General features: G+C 46.4%; 1 long non-coding RNA gene and 1 pseudogene across 1 annotated transcript in view; both read right to left on the bottom strand.

Moving 5' to 3' along the window:
- The window catches only part of LOC141270600 (uncharacterized), a 472,756-nt gene that overhangs the window by 428,318 nt on the left and 22,355 nt on the right, over positions 1-22,083 (bottom strand). The gene's annotated exons all lie outside the window — the stretch shown is intronic.
- Positions 1-22,083, bottom strand: part of LOC141270589 (uncharacterized) — an 83,497-nt pseudogene that overhangs the window by 52,938 nt on the left and 8,476 nt on the right.

A 22,083-nucleotide genomic window follows, 5' to 3' on the forward strand; every position in this document is an offset into this window, starting at 1 on the left:
ATGGAGAAGTCACAAGTTTGATCGGCTCTAATCCTGCCATCTCCACCGTTCTCATAACACAAAGACTCGCAACACTCATCAGGAGGGCGTTAAACTAGAAGAAGAGGGGATGGGAAGAAAAACGCCGGACACGAACATGCAACCAGAGAACATACTAATGAAAGATATGAAGTGCGACAAAGAAGGTCCAAGACAAGATACTTGGAAGGGAGGTAAGAAAATTTCTAATACAATCCACAGGGAGAAGATTGGAACAAAACAAAATCGTGTAAACTGCGTGCTAGCAAATGCCAGGAGCCTGACAAACAAGATGGATGAACTGGAAGCAGAAATATCTACAGGTAACTATGACATAGTGGGAATAACCGAGACATGGTTAGATGAAAGCTATGACTGGGCAGTTAACTTACAGGGTTACAGTCTGTTTAGAAGGGATCGAAGAAGTCGGAAAGGGGGTGGAGTCTGTCTATATGTAAAGACGTGTCTAAAGCCTACAATACGGGAGGATGTATGGGAGGGAAATGAGGAGGTCGAGTCCTTATGGGTGGAGATACATGGGGCAAAAAACAATAATAAAATTATCATAGGAGTCTGTTATAAACCACCAAATATAGCAGAAGCCACGGAAAGTCTATTAATGAGACAAATAGACGAAGTAGCAAAAAATAATGAGGTGCTTATTATGGGGGACTTCAACTACCCCGATATAGACTAGGAAACCGAAAGCTGTAGATCTCAGAAAGGAAACAGGTTTCTGTCAATTATCAAAGACAATTATTTGTCACAACTTGTGCAGGAACCAACTAGAGGGACGGCCCTTTTAGACTTAATATTAACTAACAGGCCAGACAGAATAACTGAGGTGAAGGTCGGGGGGCACCTGGGAAATAGTGACCACAACATTATACAATTCCACATGTGCTTCAGTAGGGTGCCCAGCAAGGGAGTCACAAAAACACTGAACTTTAGGAGGGCAAAGTTTGATCAGCTAAGAGATGCCCTTCACCTTATAGACTGGGATAGTATCTTTAGTAATAGGAGCACGGATAGAAAATGGGACATTTTCAAAACAGTCCTACATAGGCACTGTAGAAGGTACATATCTTATGGGAATAAAAGGGCTAGGAATAGGAGGAAGCCAATGTGGCTAAATAAGGAAGTCAAGAGGGCAATGAAAAACAAAAAAAGGGCTTTCGGTAAACTTAAACAAGAAGGCAGCGAGGAAGCGCTAATATCTTATAGGGAAAAAAACAAAATCTGTAAGAAACAAATAAAAATAGCAAAAGAGGAGACAGAGAGACTAATTGCCAAGGAAAGTAAAACGAATCCCAAACTGTTCTTTAACTATATAAACAGTAAAAGGATTAAAACTGATGGCGTTGGCCCATTGAAAAATAACCTGGGTAAAATCATCGAGGGCGATGAGGGTAAAGCAAACCTACTCAATAGCTTCTTCTCCACTGTTTTCACAAAAGAAAACAATTTATCGGAGGAAATGCAGAGTGATAAAGTAAATCTTCCGCTAAATATCACCCACCTAACCCAGGGGGAAGTTCAGAAACGCCTAAATAATATCAAAATAGACAAGTCACCAGGCCCAGATGACATACACCCCCGGGTACTAAAAGAATTAAGTAATGTGATAGACAGGCCGCTGTATCTTATATTCAAGCACTCTTTATGGACAGGGACTGTCCCACTAGACTGGCGCCAAGCAAATGTGGTACCAATATTCAAAAAGGGGTCTAAAAGTGACCCTGGGAACTATAGACCAGTCAGCTTAACGTCTGTTGTGGGTAAATTGTTTGAAGGATTTCTTAGAGATGCTATTGTAGAATATCTTAATGATAATAACTGTCTAACTCCATATCAACATGGATTCATGAGGGATCGCTCCTGCCAAACAAACCTGATCGCCTTCTACGAGGAGGTGAGCTCACAGCTGGACCGGGGAGAGTCAGTGGATGTTGTATACCTTGACTTCTCCAAAGCGTTTGATACCGTGCCACACAAAAGGTTGGTATATAAAATGAGAATGCTTGGTCTGGGGGATAATGTGTGCAAGTGGGTAAATAGCTGGCTGAGTGATAGAAAGCAGAGAGTGGTTATGAATGGAGTAAGCTCAGGGTGTGTCAGGGTTACTAGCGGGGTGCCTCAAGGGTCTGTCTTGGGCCCTATATTATTTAATATATTTATTAATGATCTAGTGGAAGGGTTGCATAGTAAAATAGCAATATTTGCAGATGATACTAAACTTTGTAAAGTAGTTAATACAGATGAGGACAGGGCACAGCTACAGGAGGATTTAGATAAATTGGGGAGTTGGGCCAAAAAATGGCAAATGGGGTTCAATGCCGATAAATGTAAGGTCATGCACATGGGAAAGAAAAACAGCAGTCACCCATACATATTAAATGGGAAACCGTTGGGGAAATCTGACATGGAGAAGGACCTGGGCGTCTTGGTTAATAGCAAATTAAATTGGAGTGCCCAGTGTCAGGCAGCAGCTGCAAAGGCAAATAGAGTCATGGCATGCATCAGAAGAGGAATAGGGGCATATGATGAGAACATTGTTCTTCCTCTGTATAAAGCGCTGGTAAGGCCGCACTTAGAATATTGTGCACAGTTCTGGGCTCCGGTGCTCAGGAAAGACATATTGGAGCTAGAGAGGGTACAAAGGAGGGCGACTAAGGTAATAAAGGGAATGGAGGGACTAGAATACCCAGAGAGGTTGGCAAAATTAGGCCTATTTACATTGGAAAAGAGAAGGCTTAGGGGAGACCTCATAAACATGTATAAATACATCAGGGGGCAGTACAAAGATCTCTCCCATGACCTGTTTATACCAAGGATGGTGACAAAGACGAGGGGGCACACTATGCGTCTGGAGGAAAGGAGGTTCCTGCACCAGCATAGAAGGGGATTCTTTACGGTCAGAGCCGTGAGACTCTGGAACTCTCTGGGAGAGGAAGTGGTGATGTCCAACTCACTTAAAGAGTTCAAGAGAGGCCTGGACGCCTTTCTTGAGAACAATAAAATTACATCTTATGCTTAGTTAATTAATCCAGGGATTTAATCTTACTGCCAGATTGGTGTCGGGAAGTGAATTTTTCCTCAATGATGTAAAGTGGCCTATACCTCATGGTTTTTTGTTACCTTCCCCTGGATCAACGCTGCGGAATAGCTGCAGTGCACAAGAAATAGGCTGAACTGGATGGACGCTTGTCTTTTTTCGGCCTTATAAACTATGTAACTATGTAACAAATATAAAACATAATAATGGTGGATAAAACAAAACTGAAGACATGACCTTTACAGCCGTCTACACATCATAGGGGAAATCTCATGACACCTTCTCTCCATCTACCTGAGGAACATTGGGATCTTCTTGTTTACAGTCCTTTGGAAGAAGACGACGGGGATATCTCTCTGGTGTTGTCCTCTTACTGGATAGATCTGGAGGAAACACATACAGAGACTGAATTCATTCTTTACATACAGATAATTATAGGCCGTGTGTATTCAGTCCTGTCTATTACCTGGTGATGTGAGGGGCTGGGGAACCTCCATCATGATGTCCCTGTACAGATCTTTGTGTCCCTCTAAATACTCCCACTCCTCCATTGAGAAATAGATGGCGACATCCTGACACCTTATAGGAACCTGACACATACAATGATACCGTCATGCATCCAATCACTCCATAGCGTTACTGTATAAAGTCCCATGATTCCCAGCATTGTCACCTCTCCAGTCAGCAGCTCAATCATCTTGTAGGTGAGTTCTAGGATCTTCTGGTCATTGAAGTCCTCATGTATCAGGGGGTGAGGTGGAGGCCCTGTGATTGGGCTCAGGGGTCTTCTCCATCCCTCAGACACAGGGTCCTGACAGCGCTCACTAGAGGTCTTCTTCACTACTGTGTAATCCTGGTTATGGAGAGACACAGTAATAAATCTCACTACAGACATTTCCAGAGTCCTCACCATCTGTTATTCCCATAGATAAGAATGATGTAATGTGACGTCATCAGAATCTCTCACCTCTCCAGTAAGCTGGAAGAGGATCTCTAGGGTGAGGTGTAATATCCTCTCCACCATCTTTTCTAACATTTTCCTGGATAAATCAGGAAAATTTTCTTATATAGACGATCTTCACTGAGAGGATCCGGTATTTTAGAGATCTGAATGAGAAAAAGATAAGCTGATGGATAAGACCATTTTTCTGCAAACGATGCGGAATCCAAAATGTACCACGAGCACCCTTTATCTGGTGTTCAGGTCTATTGCCTGTATATTAAAATCTGTGACATTTGAGCAGTACCTTCTCACCCGTAAAAATCGGCCCTTGGGTATTCCTCTTTTTATGGGGATAGGGGTGGTGGTTACCCCACTTCAATAGTTTATTAGTCCTTGAAGGTTTATGGTAGACTAGATGGTGGCCCGATTCTAACGCATTGGGTATTCTAGAACATGTATGCGGCCGACCAGGCGCAATCAGCATAGCAGTGTTTAAATTTGGCGTCAAAATCGCTGATTGATCGCGGCCGGCGGCCGTGACCAATCAGCAGAGCGGTGTTTAAATTTGGCGCCAATATCGCAGATTGGTCGCGGCCGCTGGCGAACCGTATAAGTGAGGACTGGGCAGCGGCGCTGGCTGTGCGGGTACTTCCGCTGCGAGCAGCCGGGAGATGGGCGGCTGCTAGCAGCCGAAGTATCCCGACCGGCGGCGGCGCTCCCTGGTCCTCCTTTCACACTTGCCGTCGAGAGATCAGCGGGCCAAGCCGCTGATCTCCCGACGTTAGCCGCATGGAGGTCAGCGGCGCCGCCGGTCGGGGTACTTGTACTGCCAGCTAGCACCGCTCATCTCCCGGCTGCATCGCCGCTGACCTCTGTGCAGAGCGTTGTTTAAATTTGGCGCCAATATCGCTGATTGGCCGTGGCTGGCGGCCGCGACCAATCAGCGAACCGTGTTAGTGAGGACTGGAGAGGGTGTTTAAATTTGTCTTTCCGCTGTCTCTAACACTATGTCCTCCCTCAATCTAAAATTGAATCTGTCAAAAACTGAACTACTCATATTTCCTCCCTCCACTAACCTACCTGTGCCCGATATTGCCATTTCTGTTTGTGGCTCCATCATTACTCGCCAGCAACATGCCCGCTGTCTTGGGGTCATACTTGATTCAGATCTTTCCTTCACTCCTCATATCAAATCACTTGCTCGCTCGTGTCTTCTACACCTCAAAAACATCTCTAGAATCAGAAATTTTCTTACCTTTGACTCTGTAAAAACTCTTACTGTAGCTCTTACTCATTCTCGTCTGGACTATTGCAACTCTTTACTTATCGGTCTCCCTCTTTCTAAACTTTCCCCTCTCCAATCCATCCTGAACGCAGCTGTCAGGGTCATATTCCTCACCTACCGATACAACGATGTCTCTTCCCTTTGCCAGTCATTGCACTGATTGCTCATCCAATACAGAGTTCAATATAAACTTATTGCTCTTACCCACAAAGCTCTCCATGCTTCAGCACCACTCTACATCTCCTACCTCGTCTCAGTCTACCACCCTACCAGTGTCCTCCGTTCTGCTAATGACTTAAAACTAAAATCCTCTGTAATCCGAACTTCCCACTCCCGTCTCCAAGATTTCTCGCATGCTGCACCAATTCTTTGGAATGCAATACCCAGGACAATTCGATTAATTCCCAAAACCCACAGTTTTAAGCGTGCCGTAAAAACCCATTTCTTTAGACTGGCCTATTACCTCAACATACTTATCTAACTGTCCCAGTTTTGGCCCATACTAAAATTTTCTTCAAAATCCTGCTCATACCATCCATGCACTGAATAGCCTCTGTCTGTACTGTACACATACTGGCTGGCGATCAGTTCATGTAGTGTTATGTACTTACCGTATTTAGTATATAAAGGCTGTATTATACAATATATGTACATTTTACCTTTTGTGTCTCCCCTATTTCCTTACAGACTGTAAGTTTGCGAGCAGGGCACTCACTCCTTTTACTATCTGAGTTATGCTTATTCTGTAAATTCTGTATTGTCTATATAAGTCCCTCCTAAAATTGTAAAGTGCTGTGGAATTCCCTGATAAATTCAAAAGATTGTTCACTCGTCCCTGACCAGGTGATAAAAATGTCATCAATATATTTGTACCATACCCCAATATATGGATGCAATCACTTATGATCATCCCTGAATATTGTAGATTCCTCCCACCAGTCCAGGGATAAGTTAGCATATGAGGGGGCACAGAGGCTCCCCATCGCAGTACCCCTGAGCTGGTGGAACTACTTCCTGTCAAAAAGAAAGATGTTGAGTATGAGTGAATTTTAGAAGATCCTCCATGAAGTCATTATGTCTGCTACACTCTATTGATCTGGATTTCAAGAAATGTCTTACTCCATTAACATGCGGTATATTATTGTACAAAGCCTCGATATCTAGTAAGGCCTGCTCCTCTACATGCAAGTATACATGCTCGAGAGTATACATATAGGGGAGCAGGGAGAGGGAAACCATTTCCGAGAGGGATTATTCCAACTGCAGGACCTCAGGCGCTACTGGGGGAACATTATACTGTGTGGGGGCATCATACATACTGCATAAGGGGCATAATGGGGGCATTACACTGTGTGGGGGCATCATACATACTGCATAAGGGGCATAATGGGGGCATTACACTGTGTGGGGGGCATCATACATACTGGATAAGGGGCATAATGGGGGCATCATACATACTGCATAAGGGGCAAAATGGGGGCATTACACTGTGTGGGGGGCATCATACATCCTGCATAAGGGGCATAATGGGGGCATTACACTGTGTGGGGGCATCATACATCCTGTATAAGGGACATAATGGGGGCATTACACTGTGTGGGGGCATCATACATCCTGCATAAGGGGCATAATGGGGGCATTACACTGTGTGGGGGCATCATACATCCAGCATAAGGGGCATAATGGGGGCAGTACACTGTGTGGGGGGCATCATACATCCTGCATAAGGGGCATCATACATCCTGCATAAGGGGCATTACACTGTGTGGGGGCATCATACATCCTGCATAAGGGGCATAATGGGGGCATCATACATCCTGCATAAGGGGCATAATGGGGGCATTACACTGTGTGGGGGGCATCATACATCCTGCATAAGGGGCATAATGGGGGCATCATACATCCTGCATAAGGGGCATTACACTGTGTGGGGGGCATCATACATCCTGCATAAGGGACATAATGGGGGCATTACACTGTGTGGGGGGCATCATACATCCTGTATAAGGGGCAAAATGGGGGCATTACACTGTGGGGGGCATCATACATACTGCATAAGGGGCATAATGGGGGCATTACACTGTGGGGGGCATCATACATCCTGCATAAGGGGTATAATGGGAGCATTACACTGTGTGGGGCATCATACATCCTGCATAAGGGGCATAATGGGGGCATTACACTGTGTGGGGGCATCATACATACAGCATAAGGGGCATAATGGGGGCATTACACTGTGGGGGGCATCATACATACTGCATAAGGGGCATAATGGGGGCATTACACTGTGTGGGGGGCATCATACATACTATATAAGGGGCATAATGGGGCATTACACTGTGTGGGGGCATCATACATCCTGCATAAGGGGCATAATGGGGGCATCATACATACTGCATAAGGTGCATAATGGGGGCATTACACTGTGTGGGGGGCATCATACATACTGGATAAGGGGCATAATGGGGGCATCATACATACTGCATAAGGGGCAAAATGGGGGCATTACACTGTGTGGGGGGCATCATACATCCTGCATAAGGGGCATAATGGGGGCATTACACTGTGTGGGGGCATCATACATCCTGCATAAGGGGCATAATGGGGGCATTACACTGTGTGGGGGCATCATACATCCTGCATAAGGGGCATAATGGGGGCATCATACATCCTGCATAAGGGGCATTACACTGTGTGGGGGCATCATACATCCTGCATAATGGGCATAATGGGAGCATTACACTGTGTGGGGGCATCATACATCCCGCATAAGGGGCATAATGGGGGCATTACACTGTGTGGGGGGCATCATACATCCTGCATAAGGGGCATAATGGGGGCATCATATATCCTGCATAAGGGGCATTACACTGTGTGGGGGGCATCATACATCCTGCATAAGGGACATAATGGGGGCATTACACTGTGTGGGGGGCATCATACGTCCTGTATAAAGGGCATAATGGGGGCATTACAATGTGTGGGGGCATTATACATCCTGTATAAGGGGCAAAATGGGGGCATTACACTGTGGGGGGCATCATACATACTACATAAGGGGCATAATGGGAGCATTACACTGTGTGGGGCATCATAGATCCTGCATAAGGGGCATAATGGGGGCATTACACTGTGTGGGGGCATCATACATCCAGCATAAGGGGCATAATGGGGGCATTACACTGTGGGGGGCATCATACATACTGCATAAGGGGCATAATGGGGGCATTACACTGTGTGGGGGCATCATACATACTGTATAAGGGGTATAATGGGGCATTACACTGTGTGGGGGCATCATACATCCTGCATAGGGGGCATAATGGGGGCATCATACATACTGCATAAGGTGCTTAATGGGGGCATTACACTGTATGGGGGCATCATACATCCTGCATAAGGGGCAAAATGGGGGCATTACACTGTGTGGGGGCATCATACATACTGTATAAGGGGCATAATTGGGGCATTACACTGTGTGGGGGCATCATACATCCAGCATAAGGGGCATAATGGGGCATTACACTGTGTGGGGGCATCATACATCCTGCATAAGGTGCATAATGGGGGCATTACACTGTGTGGGGGCATCATACATCCTGCATAAGGGGCATAATGGGGGCATTACACTGTGTGGGGGCATCATACATCCTGCATAAGGTGCATAATGGGGGCATTACACTGTGTGGGGGCATCATACATCCTGCATAAGGGGCATAATGGGGGCATTACACTGTGTGGGGACATCATACATCCTACATAAGGTGCATAATGGGGGCATTACACTGTGTGGGGGCATCATACATCCTGCATAAGGGGCATAATGGGGGCATTACACTGTGTGGGGGCATCATACATACTGTATAGGGGGCATAATGGGGGCATTACACTGTGTGGGGGCATCATACATCCTGCATAAGGGGCATAATGGGGGCATTACACTGTGTGGGGGCATCATACATCCTGCATAAGGTGCATAATGGGGGCATTACACTGTGTGGGGGCATCATACATCCTGCATAAGGGGCATAATGGGGGCATTACACTGTGTGGGGACATCATACATCCTACATAAGGTGCATAATGGGGGCATTACACTGTGTGGGGGCATCATACATCCTGCATAAGGGGCATAATGGGGGCATTACACTGTGTGGGGGCATCATACATACTGTATAGGGGGCATAATGGGGGCATTACACTGTGGGGGGCATCATACATCCTGCATAAGGGACATAATGGGGGCATTACACTGTGGGGCAGTAAAGGGGTCCTGTAGTATGAGAACAATACGTTTCCTCCCTTCCTGTCTCCATAGTTGGGTCGTATGTATCTATTACAGGAAACAGAACAAAAACCTTATGATTCTTATAAAGGAGCAACACAAGACCCCAAAAGAGTCTCCGTGCTGAAGGGGTTAATGCCCCCTGCGCCCAGTAATGGGGGTCTCCACATACCTCCACCTGCAGAGCCGCCACCACATATATGGCTGCTCTGTGCGCACAGGACCTGTGATGAGGTCACAGGAGGGGAGGAGTCAGGGGTCACATGATCAGGGTCCTCAGTGGATGCAGGACTCTGCTGTGCTGGTTGTCATGGTGCTGGATGAGCTGAAGTTTATGTGTGGGGTCAGGAGGGGTTTACAGTGTGGATGTAGCAGAGCCGCGCGTGTACGAGGTGTACGGAGCGGAGCCGTGTGTACGAGGTGTACGGAGCAGAGCCGCGTGTGTACGAGGTGTACGGAGCGGAGCCGCGTGTGTACGAGGTGTACGGAGCAGAGCCGCGTGTGTACGAGGTGTACGGAGCAGAGCCGCGTGTGTACGAGGTGTACGGAGCAGAGCCGCGTGTGTACGAGGTGTACGGAGCAGAGCCGCGTGTGTACGAGGTGTATGGAGCAGAGCCGTGTGTGTACGAGGTGTGCACGAGGTGTACGGAGCAGAGCCGCGTGTGTACAAGGCGTACGGAGCGGAGCCGCGCGTGTACGAGGTGTACGGAGCAGAGCCGTGTGTGTACGAGGTGTACGGAGCGAAGCCGCGTGTGTGCGAGGTGTACGGAGCAGAGCCTTGCGTGTACGAGGTGTACGGAGCATAGCCGCGCGTGTAAGAGGTGTACGGAGCAGAGCCGCGTGTGTACGAGGTGTACGGAGCAGAGCCGCGTGTGTACGAGGTGTACGGAGCGGAGCCGTGTGTGTACGAGGTGTACGGAGCGGAGCCGCGTGTGTACGAGGTGTACGGAGCGGAGCCGCGCGTGTTCGAGGTGTACGGAACGGAGCCGCGCGTGTACGAGGTGTACGGAGCGGAGCAGCGCGTGTACGAGGTGTACGGAGCGGAGCAGCGCGTGTATTAGGTGTACGGAGCGGAGCCGCGCGTGTACGAGGTGTACGGAGCGGAGCCGCGCGTGTACGAGGTGTACGGAGCGGAGCCGCGCGTGTTCGAGGTGTACGGAACGGAGCCGCGCGTGTACGAGGTGTACGGAGCGGAGCAGCGCGTGTACGAGGTGTACGGAGCGGAGCAGCGCGTGTATTAGGTGTACGGAGCGGAGCCGCGCGTGTATTAGGTGTACGGAGCGGAGCCGCGCGTGTATGAGTTGTACGGAGCAGAGCCGTGTGTACGAGGTGTACGGAGCAGAGCCGTGTGTACGAGGTGTACGGAGCGGAGCCGCGCGTGTACGAGGTGTACGGAGCGGAGCCGCGCGTGTACGAGGTGTACGGAGCGGAGCCGCGCGTGTACGAGGTGTACGGAGCGGAGCAGCGCGTGTACGAGGTGTACGGAGCGGAGCAGCGCGTGTACGAGGTGTACGGAGCGGAGCAGCGCGTGTACGAGGTGTACGGAGCGGAGACGCGCGTGTACGAGGTGTACTGAGCGGAGCCGCACGTGTACGAGGTGTACGGAGCGGAGCCGCGCGTGTACGAGGTGTACGGAGCGGAGCCGAGCGTGTACGAGGTGTACGGAGCGGAGCCGCGCGTGTACGAGGTGTACGGAGCGGAGCCGCGCGTGTACGAGGTGTACGGAGAGGAGCCGCGCGTGTACGAGGTGTACGGAGCGGAGCCGCGCGTGTACGAGGCGTACGGAACGGAGCCGCGCATGTACGAGGCGTACGGAGGGGAGCCGCGCGTGTACGAGGTGTACGAAGCGGAGCCGCGTGTGTACGAGATGTACGGAGCAGAGCCGCGCGTGTACGAGGTGTATGGAGCGGAGCCACGCGTGTACGAGGTGTATGGAGCGGAGCCGCGCGTGTACGAGGATACGAAGCGGAGCCGCGCGTGTACGAGGATACGGAGCGGAGCCGCGCGTGTACAAGGATACGGAGCGGAGCCGTGTGTGTGCGAGGTGTATGGAGCGGAGCCCATGAAAAATGGGTAAAATGGGATAATCAGGTAACAGCCAGCGCTGAATTTTGTTATTAAACCCCGACAAATAAATGCCTTCCTCCAGAATAGTGAACAACATTGTTTTACACAAATTGGTAGGATTCATAGAGAGCACCGGAGCAGATTTCATATATCAACAGTTCTAATAGCACATACTCCGGGGCATCAGAATATGTCGTGTCCATAGAGAATAATGATCTCACACATCTTTCTTTCCTTGGTCTTGTAAAAGTTAATTATCCGGTAAGGGGTGGAAACAGACAGAAACCCCTTAATATGTGTGAAGCCTTCTGGATCTGACGTGTAAATACTAAATACCCTTCGGGTAATGAATTTCCGCAGTGACCGGTTTTACATCTATTGATGAAATCCATACTGGTTTATTCCCAGCAGACATCTATATGGTGACATTCCAGGTTTTCTGAATTTATTTTGTGTTTTTCCGGTTATTATTTGCCGGTGTACTTATTTGCCTTTCTGTATATTGCGCTATCATCGCTGATTCATCTTCTCAGAACGCACATAAATGATGCAAATATCTTAAAGATTTTTCAGCAATGACTGAGTATTTCCATTGCAATGTTCTGCAGCTTATTTATCTTCCATTTCTCATATATTTATTTTTGTCAGTTTTTTTGCAATATAATTCAATGATTTGTTTTTCGTTGATACAGATAGAAATTCCCGCTACATCCACAGCGTCACGATTCAGTTCTGCATCAGATATTAGTTTTTGTCAGTTTTATTATAATGTAATTACCTGTTTTTCGTTGATACAGATAGAAATGCTTGCTCCATCTATAGCCTCATGATCAGGTTTTCCATCAGACTCTATGCAGATGTCTCCCATTGCCATTGATCTGTTATACATTCAGCTCTTGGATATCATGGATTTGTACGTTCCATCTAATCTTATTCGCCATTACAATGCTCCACAGTAATCTGATTCGCCATTACAATGCTCCACAGTAATCTGATTCGCCATTACAATGCTCCACAGTAATCTCACCAGTGTTCTGTACTTGTTTTCATCTGTTTTACAATGATGCATCTATTTGCCTCCCGTTGATATGACAGATAATGCTCGGTATATCTGCGGCTCTATGATCCTTTGCCAGGATATTATACTTTGCACCAGATCAGATGCGGGTGGATTTCCTTGTAAATTCTCTACTATGTAATCAATTTTGATTTGCATAATTTTTTCCCCCTTTATATGTTCATTGTTATAGGTTTATAGTTTCTCCATATTGGTTATTGTGCATATTATTTTATATTATATTTTTACGTGTGTCAGATCGATAAGAACAATATTTCTATTCATAATTTAGACACTGATGCGTTTTATCTGTTTATTGGACATTGTTATTGCGATGCTCTATACTGAATCTATCATCCATCTCATGTATACATGTTCCTGTCCCTCTATAATCAGTATATCCTCGCACCTTCCGTTGCTATAGTTGATGGCATTTGTGGTGTTCTGACCCTGTGATCTCACACCTGTACACTTAATCCCGGTGTTGTGTTCCTATATGGGATAATCCCCTGGCAGCTAACACTGGTGGTCTTCACACAAATGTCCTGCAATAAACAGTTTTTAAACAGAGGGGGATACGGATATGCATGAATAAGAGTATGAGGTCTAATTCTATCTTATTTTTCACCATCATGGTGTTTGGCATTTCTGGCTTGTTGTGTGACGCTTGCAATGATCACCTTGTCTGTATTTGATCTCGTTGCCTTCAATGTGAACTGTGGCTGGGATTTTCTTCACACATTTTGCATGTCTAATTGATTTATCATTTCATGTCATGTGACTCCATTGTGCTTGTATATATATATATGACTTCATTGTCCTTTTCTCATCTGCTATAACTAAGGGCGCAACCCTAGCGCCAGAAACGCATAAGAATTTTACTTTTTTTTTTTAAATGATCCAATACATTTTTTCCATATTTTGCCTGTTGGGGTGCTGATTTTCTCCTTTTCGTTTTCTTCATATGTCTGTGCTCACCAGCAGGACCGACACCCTTCAGTGGACTATCTTCACCCTGTTTGGATTCAGCGTTGTAACTCCCTAACCCTCCCTCCTGTTTCTTCACAATATTGTAACACGTATCCTAGGCCTCGATGTTTCCCATACAAACTTGATGTTAGAATTGTTGAAACGGGAGAAAAAGGTCTGAGGAACGCAGACCGGAACGGTCTGAAATATATAAAGAAGATCTGGTAAAATGTCCATTTTGATCACACTAATACAACCAAACCAGGACAAGGGTTTCAAGTTATAATTCATTCGATTTTTAACCATTTGTTCAAGGATGGGGGATATAATTTAAAAGATACAGATCATCCAAGTTCCCCAGAATTTGTATACCCAGGTATTTAAGTGTGTCTTTCTGACACTTAAAGGGGAAGTTAGAAATTAGTTATTGTGTCAGTTCAGGGTTAAAAGTTATGTTCATGGCTTCTGTTTTAGAGTAGTTGACTTTAAAATTGCTTACATGGTCGAGTTATTCGAATTCCTTTATTATAGAGGGAAATGAGATCATTGGGTTTGAAACATAGAGCAACAGGTCGTCTGCATGTAGAGCTAGTTTATAGTGATGTGAGTCTATAGTAACTCCACTAATATCTGGATTTGTGTGTAATGCTCCCGCTAAATGTTCCATCACCAATGTGTATAGGAGAGGTGATAAGGGACACCCTTGTCTCGTCCCCTTTTTAATAGAAAATGTGTCATATAGAAGGCCGTTTACCCTATCGCTTTAGGGTCAGTGTAGAAGGATAGAAATTTAGATAACAAGAAAGAGTCCAACGTAATTTGTAGCAAGGTGCTCTTCAAGAAAGTCCAATGCACTGTGTCAAACGCTTTTTTAGCGTAGACAGAAACAAGGCACATTGGGATCCCCTGTTTTTTGCATGTGAAATTAACAACATTTTATTTTTATTATCACGAGCTTCTCTGTCCTTAATGAAGCCAGCCTGATCGTTGCTGACAATTGAGGGTAGATAGTGGGAGAGCCGTGTTGTAATCACTTTAGAGAATATTTTGACGTCTACATTATTTAATGATATTGGATGAATATTAGGGCAGGTATTTGGTTCTTTTCCAGGCTGTGATGAAACCATTATATGAGCCTTAAGTGATTGGGGGGCAAATGGGGAGTCTTCTGAGATATTATTGAACACTTTGGCTAAAAATTGTAATGACAGAGGTGTAAACATCTTATAAAATCTATTATTGAATCCATCTGCCCCAGGGCTCTTCCCGATAGGGAATGATTTAATGGCCTGTCCTATCTGTTGTTCAGTGAAAGCTTTGTCTAGTATCTCCTGCTCAGGGGTCTGTAAGGAAGGAACGGCTGTGTCCTTAATATATTTGTCATTTTTAGTTTGAAGAATATTAGGTGGCACGTTGTGGTATTGTCCATGAATATTATATAGTGAACTATAAAAGCAACTAAATGCTTCCGCTATGTCAGAGGGGTTATGAATTTCTGGCCCGGGTGCCCCTTTTATTTTGGATACATATGTCCTTTACACGTGTGGATGTAACCTCCTTGCCAATGAGCAACCACATTTATTTGCGAATTCGTACGAGTATCTTCACATATGATCTTGCCATTTTGTATACGTTTGATCTAGTAAAGTACCTTCCCTCCTTTCTTTTTTTCATTCAGATCATTTTTATTTAACAAAACAAAGAATTACCAACATTTTCTTTTTAAATAAACTTTGTGACAAAAAAAATAAAAATAAAAACCAGTAAACAATACAAGAACCGGTTTACAATGATATAAGTTCCAATATCGCTCTATAGTACAATGTTTTGGAACAGTAATTTTACATTTGTACATAAATATCTGAATACTTCCTGACGGCTTATTTTTTTCCCTATTGAGACATCAAAAGAAAAAGTATATATCTAAGAAGGGGCAATTGTGTGGACTGAGACAATTATTATTTGCTGACACCCTGGGTATAAGGATATAAATTCCTGGTTTACTGTAAGGAAATGGACAAACGATCCAGGATAGTATTTCTGTGAAGGTTTTCTGAAGCAATACCTGGGGTAATTAACCATTGCTCCCATAGGTGTATGAATTTCTTGAGAGTGTTCCTTTAATATAAGATCCACTTTCCAACCATAGAGTGTTATTTATCCTGGATTTTAGTTCTGTTATCGTTGGGGGAGAATTGTCTATCCAATGTAGTGCCAACAACTTTCTGGCTTGGAATAGTATTCTTGAGCTAGATACTACCATATGGGAGTCTGAATCTACGTCTTCTCCCAGAAGTCCTGGGATACAGATTTTAGGTTCCAACTGAAGTTGTATCCCAAATACAGATAGTACAAGAGCGATCATCCCCTTCCAGTAGTCGCCAATATTTACACATTTCCATGACATATGCATCAGGTGGGCGTCCTTTTGACCACATCTAGGACATGTGTCATCCGTTTCTATTTCAATTTTAAATAAAATACTTGGGGATCTATATACTCTATGAATGAGAAGAATTCAGGACAATCTTTGTGACTCTGACAATGAAAGATTCGGTATCAAATCCAGTATTTCCCCCATTGCTCCTCAGATAACGGACCCACATCCTCCTCCCATTTTGTCTTAACTATCAATATTATCCAAATATAGGGCCAGTAACTGTCTATAAATAAGGGTTAATAGACCTTTTGTATCCACTGCTTTAGCAATGGTATCTATTGGGTGATGTATATCAATCAGTATGGCGTTTATTCTAGTACCCCTATCCTCCCACTCACTAATATTGTTTAGCTTCTATAGCTCTGGTAAGTTATAGTTGTGCCATAAAGGAGTATAGTATGTGTACTTTCCAATCCCCAGAATATTTTTACCCCTATCCCACACCTTATATATTAACTTTAGTGTACGACATTTTAAGTAATTTTCTCGAGGAGGCCCCATATCTAGTACCGAGAATGGAAGCTTCCACTTGGTTCCTTCCATAAGTAAATGCCCTGAAATTACACAATATTTGCGAGTACCCCATCCATGAAACTACTTTAGCTCCCTTCTAGCGTTAAGCAGGTCTGCGTATACCTGGAGGGAAGCAGATCGTTTATGTTGTTTGTCAAGGAGATCAATCCGCTCAAGCAAATGGGAGACTTTAGCTGTTCTCTCCTTTTTTTAGCTTTTATCTATGTTTTAATATTATACCTCTGATGACACATTTAAATGGTAAGGCAGTTTCATCATGCTCATATATTTGAAGGAGTCTATAGTCTCAAGAAGGTCTGAGACACAGAGTGAGTCTTTCAGCAGATTATCATTTAGGTTCCAACATCTGAAGCCTTTGTGGAGTCCGGCATAGTCAGATCTATAATACAACGGGAGATGCGTGTCTCTGAAGCCTTTACAGACTGCGCAAGCGCGACACGTCTGCGCAGTCCGGCTCCAGACAGAAGCAGGCATGGAGCCGTTACGGGTAAGAGGAGCGTGTATGGCGCCGGAGATCACGGTATGCATAGACACTGAACGCATACCGCGATCTCCGGCGCCATACTTACATACTTACCTGACCGGGAAGGTTTGTTGCCGCGGCGCCTCTCTTCGCTGGAGACTGGAGCAGGAGTGAAGGTGTCAGAATCAGCACATGCACATAGCACTATTTGCAGTGTGCCTTCAGCAAAATGGCGCCGGACAGCGCGGTATGGGCATGTGCGTACTCTGGCGCCGCACTCCTTCCCTAGCCTCCGGCAGAACAGAACACCGCAGCGCTGGAGCACAGAGAAGAAAGGTGAGATTAAGTGTTTATTTTTTTGTATGTGTCCAGCGTGAAAGCGATGAGGGGTGCCATACATAACAGGATTGGGGGGTGAGGGGACAACACATATCAGGATTGGGAGATGAGGGGCACCAAGCATACCAGGATTGGGGGATGAGGGGTACCATGCATACTAGAATGAGGAATGGGGTGCCATGCATACCAGGATGAGGGGTACCACACATAGCAGGATTGGGGGGGTGAGGGGTGCCATACATACCAGTATAGGGATGAGGAGTGCCAGCATACAAGGATTGGTGGGTGAGGGGCCATGCATACCAGGATTGGGGGGGGTGAGGGGTGCCATGCATACCAGAATAGGGATGAGGGGTACCATACATACCAGGATAGGGATGGAGTACCATGCATACCAGGATAGGGACGAGGGGTACCCTACATACTAGGATAGGGACGAGGGGTACCCTGCATACCGGGATGAGGGATGGGGTGCCATGCATTCCAGGATAGGAATGTGGGGTACCATGCATACTAGGATAGGGATGGGGTACCATGAATACCAGGATAGGGATGAGGGGTACCATACATACCAGGATAGGAATGCGGGGGGTACCATGCATACCAGGATGAAGGGTACCATGCATACCAGAATAAGGATGAGGGGTACCATGCATACCAGTATAGGGATGAGGGGTGCCATGCATACCAGTATAGGGATGAGGGGTGCCATACATACCAGGATAGGGGATGGGGTGCCATGCATACCAGGATAGGGATGAGGAAGCCATATATACCATGATTGGGGATGAGGCGTGCCATGCATACCAGGATGAGGGATGGGGTGTCATACATACCAGGATGAGGGGTACCATACATACCAGGATAGGGATGAGGGGTACCATACATACCAGGATGAGGGGTACCATGCATACCAATATAGGGATGAGGGGTGCCATACGTACCAGGATAGGGGATGGGGTGCCATGCATACCAGGTTTCTGGGATGAGGCCATACATACCAGAATTGGGATGAGGGGTGCCATGTATACCAGGATGAGGGATGGAGTGCCATGCATACCAGGATGAGAGGTACCATGCATACCAATATAGGAATGAGGGGTGCCATACGTACCAGGATAGGGGATGGGGTGCCATGCATACCAGGTTTCTGGGATGAGGCCATACATACCAGAATTGGGATGAGGGGTGCCATGTATACCAGGATGAGGGATGGAGTGCCATGCATACCAGGATGAGAGGTACCATGCATACCAATATAGGGATGAGGGGTGCCATACGTACCAGGATAGGGGATGGGGTGCCATGCATACCAGGTTTCTGGGATGAGGCCATACATACCAGAATTGGGATGAGGGGCACCATGCATACCAAGATGAGGGATGGGGTGCCATGCATACCAGGATTGGGGGATGAGTGGTGCCATGCATACCAGGATGAGGGATTGGGTAACATACATACCAGGATTGGGGGATGAGGAGGCCATACATACCAGGATTGGGGGATGAGGGGTGTCATACATACCAGGATAGGGATGAGGGGTACCATGCATACCAGGATGAGGGATGGGGTGCCATGCATACCAGGATTGGGAGATTAGTGGTGCCATGCATACCAGGATGAAGGATTGGGTACCATACATACCAGGATTGGGATGAGGGGTGCAATGTATACCAGATTTGGAATGAGAGGTGCCATGCATACCAAGATTGAGGATGAGGGGTGCCATGTATACCAGGATTGGGGATGAGGGGTGCCATGCATACCAGGATTGGGGATGAGGGGTGCCATGCATACCTGGATTGGGGATGAGGGGTGCCATGCATACCAGGATGGGGATGAGGGGTGCCATGCATATCAGGATGGGGATGAGGGATGCCATGCATACCAGGATGGGATGGCGGGGACAGGATAGGGGCAGCAGAAATACCAGGAGGGGGCAGCATATACCAGCATGGGAGACTATATACCAATAAAAATGCTCGCCACCCGGGCATAGAACGGGTTCAATAGCTAGTTACAATATACAGGAGCATGATCTGACCATACAGCAGTTCCTACCTGAGATGTAGGTTGCCATGTAGGCAAGTGACGGCTAATTAAGAAAAGGACTATATGGCTATGCATATTGTGTAAAGGAGAATAATAGGTATAATCCTTTACGTCTGGATGTAGTATCCTCCATACATCGACCAGTTGAGACCAAAGCACAATTAGCAAAGCTTTTGATTGTGATTTAGATTGGTGACTCCAGCCCCGGGACGCGTCTAAAATGGATCCAAGGCAAAATTAAAGTCACCTCCAATGATGATAAGGTCCTCCGCAAAATATTTTAGTTTGTTTAAGTAATGACGGCATGTCTTAATTTGGTCACAATTAGGGAGATAGAAGGTTGCCAAAGTCAAAATTTTGGAGTAGATGGAGATCTTAACAAACACGAACCTCCCCTCCGTGTCAGACAGTGTTTCTACAACAGTACGCGGCAGTGATCTGTGGCGGCCTATACTCAGCACCTTAGACTTCAAAACAGCATTTTTCTGGGACGCCAAGATGAATAATATCTATTAGTAATCTGAGGTACAGTATATGATCGCCTCTAAAGTGTGACTCCTGAAGAAAGAGAAAATGTACGTGCTGTTTATGCCTACGATAAAACACTTGAGCTCCTTTCTCTGGAACATTAAGTCCTCTGACATTTAATGAACAAGTTTTGAGTTGTGCCATATTATATGAAAAAAAGGGGGAATGGAAGAGAGAAAGGTTAAGAGGAAGTATAGACGGTAGATAGTAACGTCTACCTCTCAGTGTCTAAGAAGTATAGATTATGAATATATCAAAACAGTAGGAAATTGCGAAACAAGCAGATCCCAATGCAAGTCCCTAACTGGGAGTTGTCTTTACAGGCGTGAGTCAAACTTTCAGTTTTAGGATTCCTATTAGGTGGAACCAGTGGCGTACCGCCAATGGCGGCAGACCATGCCACTGCTATGGGGCCCGTGGCCGGAGGGGGCCCGTGAGGGTCCCAAGCAGCGTGCGAACGAGGAGGATAGGTAAGAGGTTGCGGCGGCAGAGGAGCAGGTTGCGGCAGTGCAGGAGCGGGTCACACACTGTAGCCGCTGCTGCAGCTATCACGCGTGGAGAAGACGGAATATTCATTCTCTTTAGTAGCGGCACGGAGGAGCGCTGAGCCCCGGCTTCTGCTGTCAGTGCAGAGGAGTGAATGTGCAGGCAGCAGCTCACCTCGGCTTCTGAGAGCGCGCGCTGCTCAGATGCCGAAATGAGCTGCAGCAGACAGGACTCAGCGCTGGAGTAGAGGGGAGGAAGGAAGGTAAGTATAAGTGTTTATTGTTTTATGTGTGCAGTGATTCGGGGGGGGCTGATGAGGAAGCCACACATACCAGGAATGGGGGGTTGAGGAGGCCACACATACCAGGAATGGGGGGTTGAGGAGGCCACACATACTAGGAATGGGGGATTGAGAAGGCCACATATACCAGGATTTGGGGATTGAGGAGGCCACACATACCAGGATTTGGGGATTGAGGAGGCCACACATACCAGGATTTGGGGATTGAGGAGGCCACACATACCAGGATTGCGGGATTGAGGAGGCCACACATGCCAGGGATTAAGGGGGCCACACATACCAGTGATTGTGGGGGCCACACATACCAGGGATTGGGGGATTGAGGAGGCTACACATACCAGGGATTGTGGGGGCCACACATACCAGGGATTGTGGGATTGAGGGGGCCACACATACGAGGATGGGGAAATTTACCAGTAGCTGCTGCATTTCCCACACTAGGCTTATACTCAAGTCAATAGGTTTTCCCATTTTTATGTGGTAAAATTAGGGGCCTCAGCTTATATTCGGGTCGGCGTATTTAAAATATACGGTATTTTAAAATCAGTGAGTACGTGGTGCCCATAATATTGCAGGACTGTGGCGTGCATTATACTATATGGGGGCTGCATTTTACCCTATGGGGTGTGTAATATACTGTATGGAGGACTATGGGGAGTGCATTATATTCTATGGAGGACCATGGGAAGTTCATTATACTATATGGAGGATTATGGGGGACGCATTATACTATATGGAGGTTTATGGGGGGGGCATTATACTATATGGAGGATTATGGGGGCGCATTATACTATATGGAAGATTATTGGTGGTGCATTATACTATATGGAAGGCTATGTGGGGCCATTATAATATTTTGAGGGCTATGTGGGGGGCCATTATACTGTATTAAAGCAATTATACAATGTGAAGGTTTGTGTGGGGTCATTATACTGTTTGGAGGGCTGTGTGGGGGCCATTATACTGTTTGGAGGGCTGTGTGGGGGCCATGAGAGTGTATGGAGGGCTCTGTGGGGTTCACAGTTGGGGGATTATATTGTGTTAGGGTCACCATACTTTGCCGTGGGAGTTGAAGTGGGGTACAGTAGGGTCATTATACTGTGCATGTGGAGGAATGCACCATAGGGGTATCATACTGTTTGGGGGGCACTTTTGTTGGCATCATACTTTATGGGGGCAATGAAGGAGGAATCTACGACTTCAGAAGAAGGTAAATTACTATGTAAAGGCTGGAAAGTTAGGAGATCTGCTCTTCTGTGAC

This window comes from Phyllobates terribilis, unplaced genomic scaffold (assembly GCF_046119375.1).
Source record: "Phyllobates terribilis strain yellow unplaced genomic scaffold, ASM4611937v1 Scaffold_5__5_contigs__length_657084704, whole genome shotgun sequence".
Lineage (NCBI taxonomy): Eukaryota > Metazoa > Chordata > Amphibia > Anura > Dendrobatidae > Phyllobates > Phyllobates terribilis.